The sequence below is a fragment of the Cervus elaphus genome, chromosome 3 (assembly GCF_910594005.1).
Source record: "Cervus elaphus chromosome 3, mCerEla1.1, whole genome shotgun sequence".
Classification (NCBI taxonomy): Eukaryota; Metazoa; Chordata; class Mammalia; order Artiodactyla; family Cervidae; genus Cervus; species Cervus elaphus.
Genome location: NC_057817.1, coordinates 25122625 through 25140870, shown reverse-complemented (window position 1 = coordinate 25140870; position 18246 = coordinate 25122625). Strand labels below are relative to the sequence as shown.

The 18246-nt window shown below is 40.5% G+C and overlaps 1 protein-coding gene across 1 annotated transcript in view; it reads left to right on the top strand.

Annotated features, from left to right (window-relative positions):
* Positions 1–1802: 1802 nt before the first annotated feature.
* USP44 (ubiquitin specific peptidase 44) overlaps positions 1803–18246 on the top strand; it is a 28931-nt gene continuing 12487 nt past the window's right edge. The window contains exon 1 of the mRNA XM_043881682.1: positions 1803–1890. The gene's annotated coding sequence lies outside the window, so the exon portion shown is untranslated. The remainder of the gene's footprint in view (positions 1891–18246) is intronic.

Below are 18246 nucleotides of genomic sequence, written 5' to 3'. Positions count from 1 at the left end.
TCTTTCTCCTTGCACGGTGTTTGTGGAGAGCTTTAACAAGCTTCCTACAGAATGGGAATGGCAGACACAGTTGTCTTGATCTATATTCCTTCATTTCTTACTTTCTGAAAATAAGGTTTTTGATGACTATATAATATTCTGTCCTGTGAATATTCCAGATGTACCTAACTGTTCCAACAATGATGAACAGTTAACATGTCTTTGATCTTCACTATTGTAAATAACAGTGAGATGAGTAGCCTTCTAAGTTGCCTGAATCTCAGGTAAAAACTTTTTGGATTTCTGAAAGTTGAACTACTACAGAGGTGGCAATCTTGATAAAGTCTGCCAAATGAACTTTCAGAAAGGGTTTTATGACTTTAAAATAGGAGCAAGGATTTTAACTTGTTATAGTTTGCTTACTAGGAACCACAGGGAAATCTATACCATATGCTAGAAATACTTATAAGAAATGTTTGCTTTTAAGAGATGCTCTCACATAATGAATTCAGTGCATTTTAGAAATGAAGATGATTGGGAAGATTACAAGACAGCAGTGCGTGTTTTGAGTGGGAGGAATACACTTGGGGGGACAGACTTGAATTGGAAAGATTATGCACTTAAGTATACAGAAAAAGGAATGAAAGGCATATTAAGCTATACAAATTCATTCCTTATCTTTAGCCTTCAGTGAATATTACATTTTATACAGTTGAACCTCCTTGTACATATTTGGTATCTTTCAACTATGAATTGATAAAGCTATTACCATTTTGTGATCTGCAGAAGAATTCCCGAGGCCAGCATCCTAGATGTTAGACTGTCCCCTTTGGTTAGAATTTTTTTCCCTTCAAATCTTTGTTGTTGGGATAGTTTTGGATAATACGCTATGAATACCTTTGTGTGCTCATTTTTTAAAAGCCATACCATTGAAAGATATTTCCCAAAGTGGAACTGTTGATTAAAAGATATGAACAACTGTATTGCTTGCATATATACTGCAAGATACTGTACTCCACTAACGTCTTAACTTTGCACGTTTGTATCACTGGTTCTCGCGTCTTGCCATTTTCCATCCTCTCCACGAGGTAGCGGAGCACAAATGGCTCAGAACCCAGCGCAAAGTATAATAAAAGCTCAATAAATACTACTGGATTAATCTTTCCGTACCTGTAGGCTTGATTTTTCTCCAGACTTTTCTCCCTCAGTCTCTTCGCTTCGTTTTTTTCGGAAACTACTTCATTACCTTCAATCGGCAATTTCAGGTAAAGTAATTTTGGACAGAGGCAACTTCCGCGTCCCTTACATCTTACTTCCCATTCTGGAAACTTATTTGCCCAATTGCCGTCTGAGGAAGCCAAATTCAAAGCAGTCACTGCCAGCTAAGCTCACACCCGGCTGCCTCCTCGGGAAGGGAACGTTTTCTTGAAAACTTTCTAAGCCAGTCAATGTAGGCAGATTTCGAAGAAAACGAGATGGCCGCGCGTTTCTGTCAACCAATTCGACGCTGAGAGGCAGAAATTCTATGAAGGGGCAAACGTCTGGGGAATATTTTGCATCTCACTAGCTTGGAGTTGATGTCCTCTCCCAGGCCCCGACGGCTAAGACAGGTGCGAAGCCCGCCCAGGAGGAGCTTCTGCCTTCCGAGCTGAGCCACAGGGCGCGCAGGGGAACGTCCATTCCCGGATGCCTAGTTGGCGCCTGGGCGCCGGGTTCCCCCACACCTCAGGCCGCCAACCCGCGGGTCCGCAGTCGCCGCCGAGGCCGGGAGGGGGCTGGGGGCGGGGTCGGCCGTGGCGTCATCACTGACGTAGCCGCCCCACCGGGCCGCCGCCGCTGCACCGGGGAACGGGGAGCTGGGAGCGGGGGCGCGGGAGACGAGCGCTAAGATGGCCGCTCCGGCCGGGGCTGGTGAGTGTGCGTGAGGGGCGCGCGCGGCTGCGGCGGTTGGCGAACTGAGGCTCCCTGCGGGAGCGGAGGTCCGACGGGAGCCCCCCGGGCCGGGAGGCACCTGGCGGGGTTTTCCCGCCGCGCCGGGCGCAGTGGAGTTCCTGAGGGGAGGGAGAGAGGGTTGCGGACAGACTCAGGGGAGCGAGCCGAGGGGCGCGTGGAGGAGGAGGTGGCGGCAGCAGCGGCGGCAGGTCCGGCGAATTTAGAATTGGCGCCTCTGGAAAGTTAAGGTGGGTCGAGTGATGCCCAGGCCGGTGCCGACCACCTCAGGAGTGCTCGGAGACGCTGCTAGGAGCCGCGTCCCCTGTGGCCAGGGATGCCGCGTAGCCACCCTGTGCTTTGCTGGGGGCGGAGGGCGAGTTGGGAGAAAGGGCGAAACTGGGAGACTTGGAGATGCAGACGGGGAGTTGTGCCCTGATCCGCGTTGCGGAGCGTGGAGAAGATGTAAGCGCAAGTGATCGCGTCTCTGATGCGGGCCGGGGCGCTCTGCGGAGCTGGCGCTGTGGAGATAAAGCCACATTCTGCTCCTGGCTCTGATTGCCGCCAAGTGATGCTAGAAGCGCCTCTGGGATGCTTTGGACGGGCGGTTCTAGTCTTCCCTTTATAAGAAATGTCTTGCCTTCCCTCCATTGATCGGGCTCCGGCACTGCCAGCGGCACTGCCAGCACCTGCTGCCACTTAGAGACACTTAGACTTTTGAATACCAGCTTCTTAAACCATCCCGCTGGCTGCGAATAGGCTAAATTTCCTTGGGGCGCTTAAAGAAACATGTCACAATACATAAGCAGAAAAAACTACTCAAGTTTAAGAGATGGGACTCGCCCTCTCCCCCCACCTCCTCAATAAAAAAAGAAACTGAAACATTGTAATTGTTTAAACTGAAAATTTGAGTTGTTGTAAATGCTGGTAACTGGATAATTTTTTGCAGTTTTAATTTTGGAAGTTAAAAAAATAAGCAAGTCTTGAAAGAGCCTCTTTATCCTCTAGCCCCGTTCCCCATTTTTAAGCTTTAATTGTCAAGTCCTGCGAGTTGGAGGCTTGTAAAATTAGCATAGAAATACGACTTTCAGGCCGTGCACTTGAATTCCTTATTATCTCTTAAGTAGCTGCCTGTGGGGTAAAAGTATGGGGGTGGTGTTGGGCCTAGAATTCCACTTTGAGTTGTCTTTAAAACCAGCTTTAGGTGTAAACAAGGAAAAAGAATTGGCTGTTCCCTGTATTCAAATTCGGAAAGCCAAGCATAAGTTAAAGACCTCTTTATAGACTATTTCATAATCACCGTGAGATTCAGTACTCAATTGTCTTGAAAGAGATGAACACTTTGTATTCTTGGAACCCTGATCTTTTTATTCTGAATTTAGCGTCTCAGGATGTTTGAAGAAGATTTAATACATTTTGGTTCATTTAGCCTCTCTCCCCCACACTCCAGTCTTTCTAGCTTTTTGTGTATTAGCTATTATTTTGCAATGGATAGCAGATTTTTCAATCCAGCATTTATCATTGTAGACTATTCATGTTGAAATGTAAAGACAGTCTGATATTGAACAAGTAGTTCAGTACATATATTGCAGAAAGTTAGTGTTTGGGGGCTGATTTGGTTGTGCATGCCGTATTTTTCATTAAAAATATCGATTGTCCCAAGTTTTTTAGCTTAAGAACTTTTTAATGATTCGTGAATCTGCATTTAGTATTGAGGGAGGAAAGGAACAGGCCGAGCTGACTCCATCTTGAAAAAGAAGGAAACTCCATCTTGCACTTTCAGTGAGCTTTGAACTATGTGCCTGGTAGCAATGGGGATAACATACCTATGGCAGAACTGGCCTCCTGGACTGATAAACACCAGATTCCATACCAAGATTTCCCCTGGCCAAAAAGAATGTAATAATCCCCTATGTAGTCAATCACCTCTGTAATCTTTATGGCACCCTTTGTTGTAGGCTACATTGTATAACCAGCTGACCCTTCTGATTATGAATCATGGCTGTAACCTGATTGTATCTCTCTCTAACACTTTCCAGGCTAGGTTTAAGGAATTTGGGGAAGTGGGCTTGAGCAGTACACTTAAGGTATTTAAGATTTTCACAAAAGTTGGTTCGGGTCCTTGGCTAAGAGGAGACTGCCTTGGGCCCACCTGTGTAATAAACTGCACTCTACTATCTGCATTGTCCTTCTGAGTGAGTTTGTTTCTCGAAACGCGTGGCTACAACAGTATAATACACCATAACAAAACATTTGGAATATTTAAAATGGGAAATCCATTGATGATTTGGGTTAAATGTTTGAAGTATATTGTTCTTACCAGATTGTCTTTACCCCTCTTTTTCACAGATTTTTTTTAACGTTATAAAAAGGAATCAGGTATCATATATACCCTCTACCAAAATTTACACCCTTGAATCTTACTGAGTATTATTGATAGCATTTGTGGTTCACAAGAGGATTTCCTGTTTGTTGGATTGCTTGAGAGCAGTCTCTGATTATATTTTATTTGTATCCATAGCACCTGACTTACTGCTTTAACATGAAGAAAAAAATCTCTGTAAATGTTGCTGAATTGGGTTTTTGGTTGGTAGAAGTACAGCGAAAGGCAACATTTTGGCATTACCAAGAAAGCAGGGGAAAAAAATGAGCTTTGAGGTTTTTCTCCTTTCTACAGTGTTAGCCAGAAGACACATTGCCTTGTCCTAATGAAGCTGTCTGGTTGAGGGAGAAGAGAGGCTGGAGCATGGGCTTAGAAGTCTAATCAAGATAGGAAATGTATGTTCAGTCATTTTCTGGATTCAGTAATGGGGACAGTTTTGCCATTAGACCCAGCCCAGGCTCCTCTATCCATGGGATTCTCCAGGCAAGAATACTGGAGTGGGTTGCCATTTCCTTCTCCAGGGGATCTTCCCGACCCAGGAATCAAACCTGGGTCTCCTGCACTGCAGGCAGATTCTTTACTGCCTGAGCTATCACTAGGTTAAAATATAAAAGGATTCTACCAATACTGACTTCTGGCAAAGATTACTGTAAGAAGTACAATTGATTTTTCATAGCATTTCAGACATCATAAAATCTTTATTATAAAGAATTCATTTTACATGGAGTTTTACGTGCCATAGAAAACTAATTTATAGTCCAAGAATATACTTGTTAGGCTAGATCATAGATGTGCTAGAATAATAGTCTGGCGTTTTACACAAAGTGTTTGAACTCAATTTATGACCCATAGTAGAATGCTCAGTCTTTTTATGAATGTTTCCTGTATTGTTATGAAATTAGCTACAGTAGGTTGGTATAATGATACGTATTTTGGAACAAAATTGCCTATGAAGGCAATACTTGTAAGTTGTGATGGGTGAGGAAATCAAATAGTCTGGCAGCAGAACTTGCTTTTCAGGAGTTTTTTCGTGTATCATCAACTAGCTTCAGTCTCTGTGCCTCTGGAGAGGCGTGCTAGAGACTAGAAGACCCAGGGAAAGAGTCTCCTTTATTGTTTAATAAGGAGTTTCAAGCGAGATCAGAGTAATTACAGATTCTAGATCTCTAGGGGAAGAAAGAATAACCAGAGCTTTTCTAAGGAAAAAGGAAAGGAAATAACATCATGATTGACAAGGAGACATGCCAAAATACAAAACAGGCATAATAGCTTACCTAAGAAGGAGCAGGGAGAGTATGAGAGCCCATTTTATTTATTCGTTCAATAATATGTTCATTCAGAAATATTGAATCCCTTTCTATGTGCCAGGCACTATGCTTGACCCTGTGCATTTTATGAACATCTCTTGAGAGGAGAGGTACTATGGCAGTGAAATAAATGGAAAGTTGAAAACTGCCTATAAGGAGTGGATAGGCTTTACTCTGACATGGTGGATGTCCTTGCTGTGATTAGTCGCTCAGTTATGTCTGACTCTTTGCAACCCCATGGACTGTATGTAGCCTGCCAGACTCCTCTGTGCATGTGGATTCTCCAAGCAAGAATACTGGAGTGGGTTGCCATGCCCTCCTCCAGGGGATCTTCCCAACCCAGTGATCAAACCCAGGTCTCCCACATAGCAGGCAGGAATCTAAGCCACCAGGGAAGCAATACTGTGGATCATTATTTTCATTCTTATCCAAATGCATGTAAAGATTGTGGTCGTTAGTTAACTCCTAAGACCAACATCTTATTGAAATTCCCAATTCCTCATATCTTTTATTATGGAAAATAACAAAACTTCCTACTTTTAATAGCTTTTAGAGGATCTGTTTAGGGTATTTGGTATTTTAAAAGAAAAATCAGTCTTGTTACAAAAATTATTGGCTAAATACTCAGCATATGCCATTCTTTAATATCCATCTCTCTTGGGAAGTCTCAGGAGAATTTTTTTTTAATGAGATAAAGATGATTACTGTGACAATTTTATTTAAATATTCTACTTTACTCCCAGTGATACATTTTTTTTCTTTAGTAAGAATAGAATTTATATAAAATGCACATACCCATATCCCAGTTATGAAAGTTTAAAAAATTAAACTTATTCACATGTGGTCATTTGTATATAAAAATATTTTAACAAAAGATGTGTGTGAAATAGTTAATCATAGATCAGAGTAGAAAGGTACATATTGTGCCACAATTTGAAAACTCTTACAGGTCATGTTAAAGGAGTTTAGATTTATCATATGGTCTTTTAAGACTTTTAAACAATCCTTTAGTAATCATAAAAGCTGTGCCTATAAGATACACTAAGAATTATATAAAATATAAATCTTATGTGACGATTACTTGAAGTATGATCTGTGAAAGAGGAAAGTTTCTTAATAGAGCATGATGATGTTATGTTAGTGACTATTCAGATTTTAAAATACTCTTTCTAGAAATGTATACTAGCCGTTTCCCTCTTCTTTGTCACTTTTGAAAATAGTAATTTAGCTTGGCTATTTTTGTGTCTGTGTGGTAATGTCTAGACTTTCCTAAAAACATATTTTTAAAGAGAAAAATTTGAAAACTGTGCTACTAATGATACTGATTATAAAATCTAAATCACTTTCACATGATTGATCTTTGGTCCCTAGCCTCTTGTAGGAACTTCCAAAACTATAAGTAAATGGTAACTTTCCATGCTTCCTAAGTGTCTTCTAAAGAAACCAAGGTAGAGAGCAAGTAGCCACCTGAGAAAGATCATTGTGTTAAAGATAACTAAAGTTTATAGCAGAATGTTAATTTTTGAAGTAAAAAATTAGCCTTCCTAATTTTTCAGTGATTTTTGTAGTTTTTAGTAATACTTATATTTGGAGCACAAAAATATAAGGGTCTCTACATATCATACCAAAATTTAAAGTAACCAAATTAGGCTTGGGGAAGTATGTCTCAGTTTGCTTTTGTAGAAGATCAGTTTTGGATATCTGAAAATTTGTAGCATGGAGCAAGATACATGGTAGGCTTTGGTTAAGGATAGAGGAAGTAGGATAATGATGTCACACAATATCAGAAAACTTTCTGAGCTGGTTAAGAGAAGGGGGCAGTTTTGGTCACTAGTGATCAGTGACTTTCTATTTTAAATTTCTGACTTAAAAACCATAAAGAAAACTGAAATGAGACCTACAATTAATCCTAGTTGATAGATTGTGCCAAGAATTTGGTAGCTTGTATGGCTGTAGAACCTATAGGATCTTCATAAAGCCTTTACCTTGCTTTTTTAATTAAGGAAATTAAAAAGATGTTTGAGAAATAGTCCCTCTGTTACCATAGGGAACCTCTCCAACAGATAGGTGGCAGAGTATGGATGTGTACACAAATAAACACAAGGATTCACTTTTGGCCTTTTAGGAAGTTAGGAGAGAACACACTTTTCTTAACTAGAAATACTTTGTGAAGGAGTTGAGGCTTGGAGGGTAGATACAATTTTTAAAAGGTGGAGGTGAGGGAATGAGGAAGATGAGATCAGGAAATTGACTGGAGATGATACTTTTTGGCATGACAGGAATAATGAGGCAAAGAAGATAGGTTGAAATCTGGAGAATTTTGAAAGCATGACTGGCAAATGTATAATATTTTTCATTGCAGTATTTGAAAACCTGCCCTTTAGTTATTCGTGACCTGCATTTTTTTAAAAAAAAGAAATAGAATAGGAAATATCAGGATACATCATTTTTATAAGAATTGTGAAACTTTTGTTCCAGGTATGTGTGTTATATGTATACACACATATACTGGAACCTGATGTAAAGTTTCTCTGAGTCTTAGTTGAAGTTGGAAATTCACAGCTTTATTTGACTATGAAGAATAGAGAATTTTAAGTACAAGTGCTAAAGGCTGAAAGTAAAACTCTAAGATTAATTTGGCAGGAGAGTAATAAAAAGGAAAGCAAGAGTCCTGATGATGGGAGATCAGTTTGGATATTACTCCTGTACTTGAAGAGTGGTTTGTCCATAATGAGAGTGATAGTTCTAGAAATGGGAAGGAATAAAGACTTGGGGAATGGTAATCCCTATACACATGGGCTTCCCTGGTGGCTTAGTCAGTAAAGAATCTGCCTGCAATGCAGGAGACCCAGGTTCAATCTCTGGATCGGGAAGATCCCCTGGAGAAGGAAATGGAACCCACTCCAGTATTCTTGCCTGGAAAATTCCATGGACAGAAGAGCCTGGTGGGCTATATAGTCCATGGGGTTGTAGGAGTCAGACACGACTTAGTGACTAAACCACCACCAGCCCTATGTATGACAAATTGAATGTTCACATGGAAAAGATGGGAGAGAGAAGTCAAATAAAAAACACAAAAACATTAAAAATTTCTAGCCTGGGTATTTGAATGATAATACAGCATCTTTAATAAGAGAATATTGGAAAAGCTAATTCTGTGATGTCAAGATGTGTAGGTAAGCTGACTTTGAAGTGCGCCTGGCACTGGTTCAGAAAGGCTAGGTCTAAAGATAGACTTGGTAGGCAACTATCTAGATCTGACCAGTCTCTGTTGGTACAATGAGTTTATTACAGGAAGAGATTTGAAGAGCCCTTAAGATAGATTCCACAGTCCTCACTGGGTGGTTCAGTTCAGTTGCTCAGTCATGTCTCACTCTTTGCAACCCCATGGACTGCAGCATGCCAGGCTTCCCTGTCCATCACCAACTCCCGGAGCTTGCTCAAACTTATGCCCATCTAGTCCATAGTGCCATCCAACCATCTCATCCTTTGCCGTCCTCCTCTTCTCCTGCCTTCAATCTTTCCCAGCATCAGGGTCTTTTCCAGTGAGTCAGTTCATCTCATCAGGTGGCCAAAGTATTGGAGCTTCAGCTTCAGCATCAGTCCTTCCAATGAATATTCAGGACTGATTTCCTTTAGGATTGACTGGTTTGATCTCCTTGCAGTCCAAGGGACTCTTGAGAGTCTTCTCCAATACCACAGTTCAAAAACATCATTTCTTGGTGAAGTCAGGTAGGCCTTAGAAGCCATCACTACGAACAAAGCTAGTGGAGGTGATGGAATTCCAGTTGAGCTGTTTCAAATCCTGAAAGAGGATGCTGTGAAAGTGCTGCACACAATATGTCAGCAAATTTGGAGAACTCAGCAGTGGCCACATGACTGGAAAAGGTCAGTTTTCATTCCAGTCCCAAAGAAAGGTAATGCCAAAGAATGCTCAAACTACCACACAATTGCACTCATCTCACACGCCAGTAAAGTAATGCTCAAAATTCTCCAAGCCAGGCTTCAGCAATATGTGAACCATGAACTTCCAGATGTTCAAGTTGGTTTTAGAAAAGGCAGAGGAACCAGAGATCAATTGCCATCTGCTGGATCATCAAAAAGCAAGAGAGTTACAGAAAAACATCTATTTTTGTTTTATTGACTATGCCAAAGCGTTTGTGTGGATCACAATAAACTGTGGACAATTCTGAAAGAGATGGGAATACCAGACCACCTGACCTGCCTCTTGAGAAATCTGTGTGCAGGTCAGGAAGCAACAGTTAAAACTGGACATGGAAAAAAGATTGGTTCCAAATAGGAAAAGGAGTACGTAAAGGCTGTATATTGTCACCCTGCTTATTTAACTTATATGCTGGGTACATCACGAGAAACGCTGGGCTGGAGGAAGCACAAGCTGGAATCAAGATTGCCAGGAGAAATATCAATGACCTCAGGTATGCAGATGACACCACCCTTATGGCAGAAAGTGAAGAACTAAAGAGCCTCTTGATGAAAGTGAAAGAGGAGAGTGAAAAAGTTGGCTTAAAGCTTAACATTCAGAAACCTAAGATCATAGCATCTGGTCCCATCACTTCATGGCAAATAGATGGGGAAACAGTGGAAACAGTGGCCGACTTTATTTTTCCGGGGTCCAAAATCACTGTGGATGGTGATTGCAGCCATGAAATTAAAAGACGCTTGCTCCTTGAAAGTTATGACCAACCTAGACAGCATGTTAAAAAGCAGAGACATTACTTTGCCAACAAAGGTCCGTCTGGTCAAGGCTATGGTTTTTCCAGTGGTCATGTATGGATGTGAGAGTTGGGACTATGAAGAAAGCTGAGCGCAGAAGAATTGATGCTTTTGAACTGTGGTGTTGGAGAAGACTCTTGAGAGTCCCTTGGACTGCAAGGAGATCCAACCAGTCCATCCTGAAGGAGATCAGTCCTGGGTATTCATTGGAGGGCCTGATGTTGAAGCTGAAACTCCAATACTTTGGCCACCTGATGTGAAGAGCTGACTCATTTGAAAAGATCCTGATGCTTGAAAAGATTGAGGGCAGGAGGAGAAGGGGACAACAGAGGATGAGACGGTTGGATGGCATCACTGACTATGGACATGAGTTTGGGTGGACTCTGGGAGTTGGTGATGGACAGGGAGGCCTGGCATGCTGCAGTTCATGGGGTCGCAAAGAGTTGTACACGACTGCGTGACTGAACTGAACCTAACTGAAGCCTTCTTTATGGTCCAACTCTCACATCCATGCATGACTACTGGAAAAACCATAGCTTTGACTAGACGGACCTTTGTTGGCAAAATGTCTCTGCTTTTCAATATGTGTCTAGGTTTGTCACAGCTTTTCTTCCAAGGAGCAAGCATCTTTTAATTTCATGGCGGCAGTCACCTTCTGCAGTGACTCTGCAGTGAACATGTGGAGCCCAAGAAAATAAAGTCTGTCACTATTTCCATTGTTTCCCCATCTATTTGCCATGAAGTGGTGGTACAAGATGCCATGATCTTAGTTTTCTGGATGTTGAGTTTTAAACCAGCTTTTTCATTCTCCTCTTTCACTTTCATCAAGAGGCTCTTTAGTTCCTCTTCACTTTCTGCCATAAGGGTGGTGTCATCTGCATATCTGAGGTTATTGATATTTCTCCCAGCAATCTTGATTCCAGTTTGTGCTTCATTCCAGCCTGGCATTTCACTTGATGTACTCTGCATATAAGTTAAATAAGTAGGGTGACAGTATACAGCCTGGTCGTACTCCTTTCCCAATTTGGAACCAGTCTGTTGTTCCATGTCCAGTTCTAACTGTTGCTTCTTGACCTGCATATAGGTTTCTCAAGAGGCAGGTCATGTGGTCTGGTATTCCCACCTCTTTCAGAATTTTCCATAGTTTGTTGTGATCTACATAGTCAAACGCTTTGGCGTAGTCAATTAAGCAGAAGTAAATGTTTTTCTGGAACTCTCTTGCATTTTCTATGACCCAATGGATTTGGCAATTTATCTCTGGTTCCTCTGCTTTTCTGAATCCAACTTGAACATCTGGAAGTTCATGGTTCACGTACTGTTGAATCCTGGCTTGGAGAATTTTAAGTATTACTTTGCTAGCGTGTGAGATGAGTGCAATTGTGCGGTAGTTTGAGCTTTCTTTGGCATTGCCCTTCTTTGGGATTGGAACGAAAACTGACGTTTTTCAGTCCTGTGGCCACTGCTGAGTTTTCCAAATTTGCTGGCATATTTAGTGCAACACTTTCACAGCATCATCGTTTAGGATTTGAAATAGCTCAACTGAAATTCCATCACCTTCACTAGCTTTGTTCCTAATGATGCTTCCTAAGGCCCACTTGACTTTGCATTGCAGGATATCTGGCCTTAGGTGAATGATCACACCATTGTGGTTATCTGGGTCATTAAAAAGATCTTTTATGCATAGTTCTATGTGTTCTTGCCACCTCTTCTTAATATCTTCTGCTTCTGTTAGATCCATACTATTTCTGTCCTTAATGGAGCCCATCTTTGCATGAAATGTTCCCTCGGTATCTCCAATTTTCTTGAAGAGATCCCTAGTCTTTCCCATTCTATTGTTTTCCTCTATTTCTTTGCATTGATCACTGAGGAAGGCATTCTTATCTCTCCTTGCTATTCTTAGGAAATCTGCATTCAGATGGGTATATCTTTGCTTTTCTCTTTTGCCTTTTGTTTCTCTTCTTTTCTCAGCTATTTGTAAGGCCTTCTCAGGCAACCATTTTGTCTTTTTTGCATTTCTTTTTCTTGGGGATGGTCTTGATCACTGCCTCCTGTAAAATGTCACAAACCTCTGTCCATAGTTCTGGGTGGTACGTATAAGCAATTTTGTGCTGGTGAACCACAACAAGTTGAATATTTTACCTATAGTCTGATGTGTGCGTGAGTTAAACCCTTGACTAAAAATACTATATCTAATAAAATTTTGTTTTATTTCTCTTCTAGTCATTTGAGCTTTTTATTTTATAATTGCTTTAATGGTATGCTAACTCTGTAAAATAATTAGCTTTCAACAAGTCAAATTATTTTGTAAACTTTAGATATTTGCTGAAGGAAATTTTAAAAATAAAGGTGCTTGTTCATTGATATAGCATGAAAAGTTTGAATAACTTGGTTTTCTTTGAATAAATTAAAATTTTTGTTGTCTTTAAGCAGTGAAGAATGACAGAAGCTTTCAGAATATTTATAAATCCATCTGTGGTTAAAATAAAGATAGCATATTTGGTTTAAGAAAAGCCTTTTCACAGCTGTTATTTGGAATTTCAAGTGTGAAACTTTTTAAAAAATGTATGAGAAAATGATATAGATAGTTTTAATCTTTATATACAGATTTCATTCAGAACATCTTGACTATTTGTATGTTGCTATTATATATAAGTACAGGTAATATTTTACCAGAATCTATATGGGGAATGCAAAAATGTTTTGTTAATTCCTTGTGAAATGAATATACTGCCAAAAATTACTTGTGCTATGTGCTGGAGCCAGAGTTAATACACAGCCTCTCAGCAGTGGATTAGCAAATGAAAAGAAGTGCTCTGAACCCTGGAGAAGGAGATAAGTGTCAAGAAATACTCCCATCCCCCTTTCTTCTCTTCTTGGCTTTTAGATCTTTGTGTGGTGAGGCTCCTCTGGGGATACCCTAGTAACTATCTCTGAGCTGTGGCTCCCAGCAGCAAAGCAAACTGGAGATCCCTGGAGGCTGCAGCCTGGCTCTCTAGACCCTGCTTTCTTCCCTGCCCTTGCCTTGGTTGTCCACCCCCTACTGGTTTCTTTCATAAATAGACTGGGTGAATGGGCCCCCTACTCTAAAATATTGATCTCGTGGTCTGTCATTCCACTATTCTGATTTCACTTCTTTGGATTTTTAAAAAGATTTTTTCTGAAAGATCCCCTTTTAAAATGCAAATACCCCTGGGAGAGGTCAGACCTCAGTCCTCAGCTAACATCTCAATTGTCAGTTAGCACCTAAATTCACCTTAGTACACATTTGCCTGAGAAGAACCCTGGCTAAAAGTGATAAAACTAGTGGGAAGCTAGCATTTATAATAATAGTAATAGTAGTAATATTATTATTGGAAGGTAAGATGTACTAAGAGCCAAATTATTAGCAGCCAAGAATTGTTGTAAGTGCTTTACAAATATAAATTTTCCTAATTCCCTCATCAACCTGTTGTTGTTATTACCACTGTTATTTTACAGATAAGAAAACAGGTATGTGGAACGTAAATGCTTGTGTGAGACTCAGGCATTTGGATTTCTTAGGGCTCTCTGTTTTGCTGTGAGACCTTCCCTGCTATATGGCCTGTCAGAGAAGTGGCATCTGATCAACATCACCATTTTGACAATTTTGCATCAAATGCAATCATGCTGTGTGATTATCGGCCACTTCCTGTTGAAGGTCAGGGGTCTTGCCATCATCTAAATAGATTTTTTAGTAACAACTGTAATGAAATTGACAAATTCCTTGTAACTAAGAGAATGTATTTGCAAGATATAGAGGAGAAGGAAGTAAAGAGACTAGTTTATAATTTAGCACTATCTTTCCTACTTAAAACTTATACAAGTAACACATTCGTTATTTTGAGGAATTTAAACTATGGATTAATAAAATAATTTACAGTCTGATCCTGAGATAACCCAAAAGTGAATGAATGAATATATGTGTGTATATATACATATGTTTTCTTCTCTAGGCTTTTTTTTTCTTTTGAGCCTTATTTTCTGGATGTTCTGCAAGATGTCAACTCATACTACCTCTTTAAAATTTCAGAATAAGGGACTTCCCTGGTTGTCCAGTGGTTAAGACTCCACACTTCCAATGCAGGGGACGTGGGTTCAATCCCTGGTCAGGGAGTTAAGATCCTGTATGCTGCATGTGTGGCAAAATAAAAAATAAATATATAAAATAATAGAGTAAGAATGAAATAATTTTCCTTCAGTGTAAACAGCATTTCCCACTTCATCTCTGCAAGAAGTTGAACTGATAATTATTGTCTGTGACTTGCCAGAAATGTGTTTAACAAAATTTTCTCTGTTTTCTTTTTGTGATCCCTTTCAAATAAAAAATAACCCTAGGTTCTTCTCTTGACCGCCATATTGAGTCAGTTCTTTGAACCAATGTTTGGTCTGCACTGATCTACCTCTGCTTCTATCTTGGCTTCAACAGTGCTACATCTTTAATTTCCTTGTAATATTTGGAACAGAAGTCTCCTTTAATCATACTCACCCTTCCTCTAGATCTGCCATTCAGATCCCTCTGTACCTACATATCTGATGGTGTCATTCTCCTTTATAGAATTCTAGAGTGGCTTCTTATTGCCCCTTGTAGACCATGGAAGCAGGCTTTGGGAATGATTCAGGCAGCGAATTCTCCAGGTCCCAAGTAGCGGTTAAAAGGGAAGTTTGGAATGTATTCTTGTTCCAGGTGGCCACGTCCCCTTTACTCTGCTACTGCACATAATGAGGAACAGGAGAGCCCCTAAAGTGTCAGGTCTGGGCCCCCATTGTTTGATGAAGTGTGCTGCTGCTCTGTGGAGAGTAAACTTTCAGTGGCAGCAAGTATCAAAAGTGGGAGACCACTAGGAGCCTAACTGCAGTAATCCACTTGACTTTGGCTTTGTCCAGGGTGGTAGTGGTGGTGGTGGTGTTCAGTCACTAAGTTGTGTCTAACTGTTTGAGACCCCATGGACTACAGCATGCCAGACTCTTCTGTCCTCCACTGTCTCCTGGCATTTGCTCAGATTCCTGTCCATTGAGTCAGTGATGCTATCCAACCATCTCATCTTCTGCTGCCCCATTCTCCTTTGCCTTCCATCTTTCCCAGCATCAGGGTTTTCTCCAGGTAGAAAAGGTGAATTGGCTCTTTGCACCAGGTGGCCAAAGTATTGGAGCTTCAGCATCATTTCTTCCAGTGAATATTCAGGATTTATTTCCTTTCTGATTGACTGGTTGATCTCCTTGCAGTCCAGAGGACTCTCGAGAGTCTTCTCCAGCACAGCAGTTCAAAAGCATCACTTCTTCAGCACTCAGCCTTCTTTATGGTCCAACTCTCATATGTATACATGACTACTGGAAAAACCATAGCTTTGACTATATGGACTTTTGTTGGCAAAGTGATGTCTCTGCTTTTTAATATGCTGTCTAGGTTTGTCATAGCTTTCCTTCCAAGGAGCAAGCATCTTTTAATTTCATGGCTGCAGTCACTGTCCATAGTGATTTCAGAGCCCAAAAAACTAAAACCTGTCACTGTTCCCACTTTGATTTCCGCTTTGATTTGCCTTGAAGTATTGGAACTGGATGCCATGAGCCTAGTTTTTTGCATGTTGAGTTTTAAGCCAGCTTTTTCACTCTCCTCTTTTACCTTCATCAGGAAGCTCTTTAGTTCCTTTTCACTTTCTGCTGTTAGAGTGGTGTCGTCTGCGTGTCAGAAGCTGTTGATGTTTCTCCCGGCTGTCTTGATTCCAGCTTGTGACTCACCCAGACGCATCTCTCATGTTGTCCTCTGCACATGAGTTTAACGGGTGATGGCATGCAGCTTGGTCATACTCCTTCCTCAATTTTGAACCAGTCACTTGTTCCGTGTCTGGTTCTAACTGATGCTTCTTGACCCACATACAAGTTTCTCTGAAGACAGGTAAGGTGGTCTGGTAGTCCCATCTCTTTAGGAATTTCCCACAATTTGTTATGATCCACAATCAGAAGCTTTAGCATAGTCAATGAAGCAGAAGTAGATGTTTTTCTGGAACTTTCTTGCTTTCTCCATGATCCCATGAATGTTGGCAGTTTGATCTCTGGTTCCTCTATCTCTTCAAAACCCAGCTTGTACATCTGGAATTTCTCAGTTCACATGCTGCTGAAGCTTGGCTTGAAGGATTTTGAGCATTACCTTGCCAACATGTGAAATGAAAGCAATCATATGGTAATTTGAACATTGTTTGGCCTTGCCCTTCTTTGGAATTGAAAGGAAAACTGACCTTTTTCAGTCCTGTGACCACTGCTGAGTTTTCCAAATTTCCTGACATATTGAGTGCAGCACTTTAATAGCATCATCTTTTAGGATTTTAAATAACTCAGATAGAATTCCATCACTTCCACTAGCTTTGTTCATAGTAATGCTCTCTAAGGCCCACTTGACCTCACATTCCAGGATGTCTGGTTCTAGGTGAATGACCACACCATTGTGGTTTTCCAGGTCATTAAGACCTGTTTTGTATAGTTCTTCTGTGTATTCTTGCCATCTCTTCTTAATCTTTTCTGCTTCAGTCAGGTCCTTAACGGTTTCTGTCGTTTATCATGCCCATCCTTGCGTGAAATGTTCCCTTGGTATCTCCAGTTTTTGTAAAGAAATCTCTAGTCTTTCCCATTCTGTTGTTCCCCTCTATTTCTTCACATTGTTCATTTAGGAAGGCTTTCTTATCTCTCCTTGCTATTCTCTGGAACTCTGCATTCATTGGGATATATCGTTCCCTTTTTCCCTTGCCTTTCACTTTTCTTCCTTCCTCAGCCATTTATATAGCCTCCTCAAGAACTACTTTGCCTTCTTGCATATTTTTCTTGGGCATGGTTTTGATCACCACCTCCTATTACAATGTTATAAACCTCCATCCATAATTATTCAGGCAGATTCTTCAGATCTGTCTACCAGATCTAATCCCTTGAATCTATTTGTCACCTCCACTGTATAATCGTAAGTGGTTTGATTTAGGTTATACCTGAATGGCCTAGTCGTTTTCCCTTTCTTCAATTTAAGCCTGAATTTTGCAGTAAGGAACTGATGATCTGAGCTATGGTCAGCTCCAGATCTTTTTTTTTTTTGCTGACTGTGTAAGGATTCAGGGTGAAAAAGTAGAGATAAGTACTCAGATTCTAGATATATTTTGACAGTAGAACCAAATATTTTTACTTACGGATTGGTGTGTGGGGACAGAGAGAGATTGGAGACAAGTATGATCTCAGGATTATTAACCTCAGGACCTGGAAGGATTTAGGATAATGGAGTGTATTAATCACTGATGTCTTACTTTTGCTATTAGCAACAATTGTTGTTTGCTTACTCAAATAAAATACTATATTTGAATGGATTTTGGACCTCAGGAAATCTTGAGGGAAGAGGAGTGCACATGTGAGGTCTGGGGTTGGTAATTTTAAATCTATACTTGACAAACCCTGTATCTAAAAGTGAAGAAATTGTGGTAGGCAGGAGTATCTGATTGCTAAGACATTTTACAAGCAAAGAGGTGGAAAGAAAGCAAAAGTCAGCTTTACCTTTGCAGTTTTCTTAGGACCTGGAGATGTCATTTGCAAGTACCATTGAAATTCATATTGCTGTCCTAAAAATTTCAACGCATTGATCATGCTGCACACAATGTTCTGAGTGTTCTGTATCTAGATCCCCAACTGCAGCCCAAAGTTTGTGTTCAGTTTATGTTAAATCAATGAAGAAAACACTTCATGATGTCCTACTTTTTAACTAGATTTTGTTTTATTATTTTTAGGTACAGGTAGCAAATGTGTTCTTTTAATTGATAAAGGAACAAGTTTGATCAAAATCAGATTTCTTTTATTATGTTGGGGTTTGGGGATTGTGGGTTTGTGTTTTGGAGTAAGCCTCTAATTTCATATAATGTTTAGGCATGC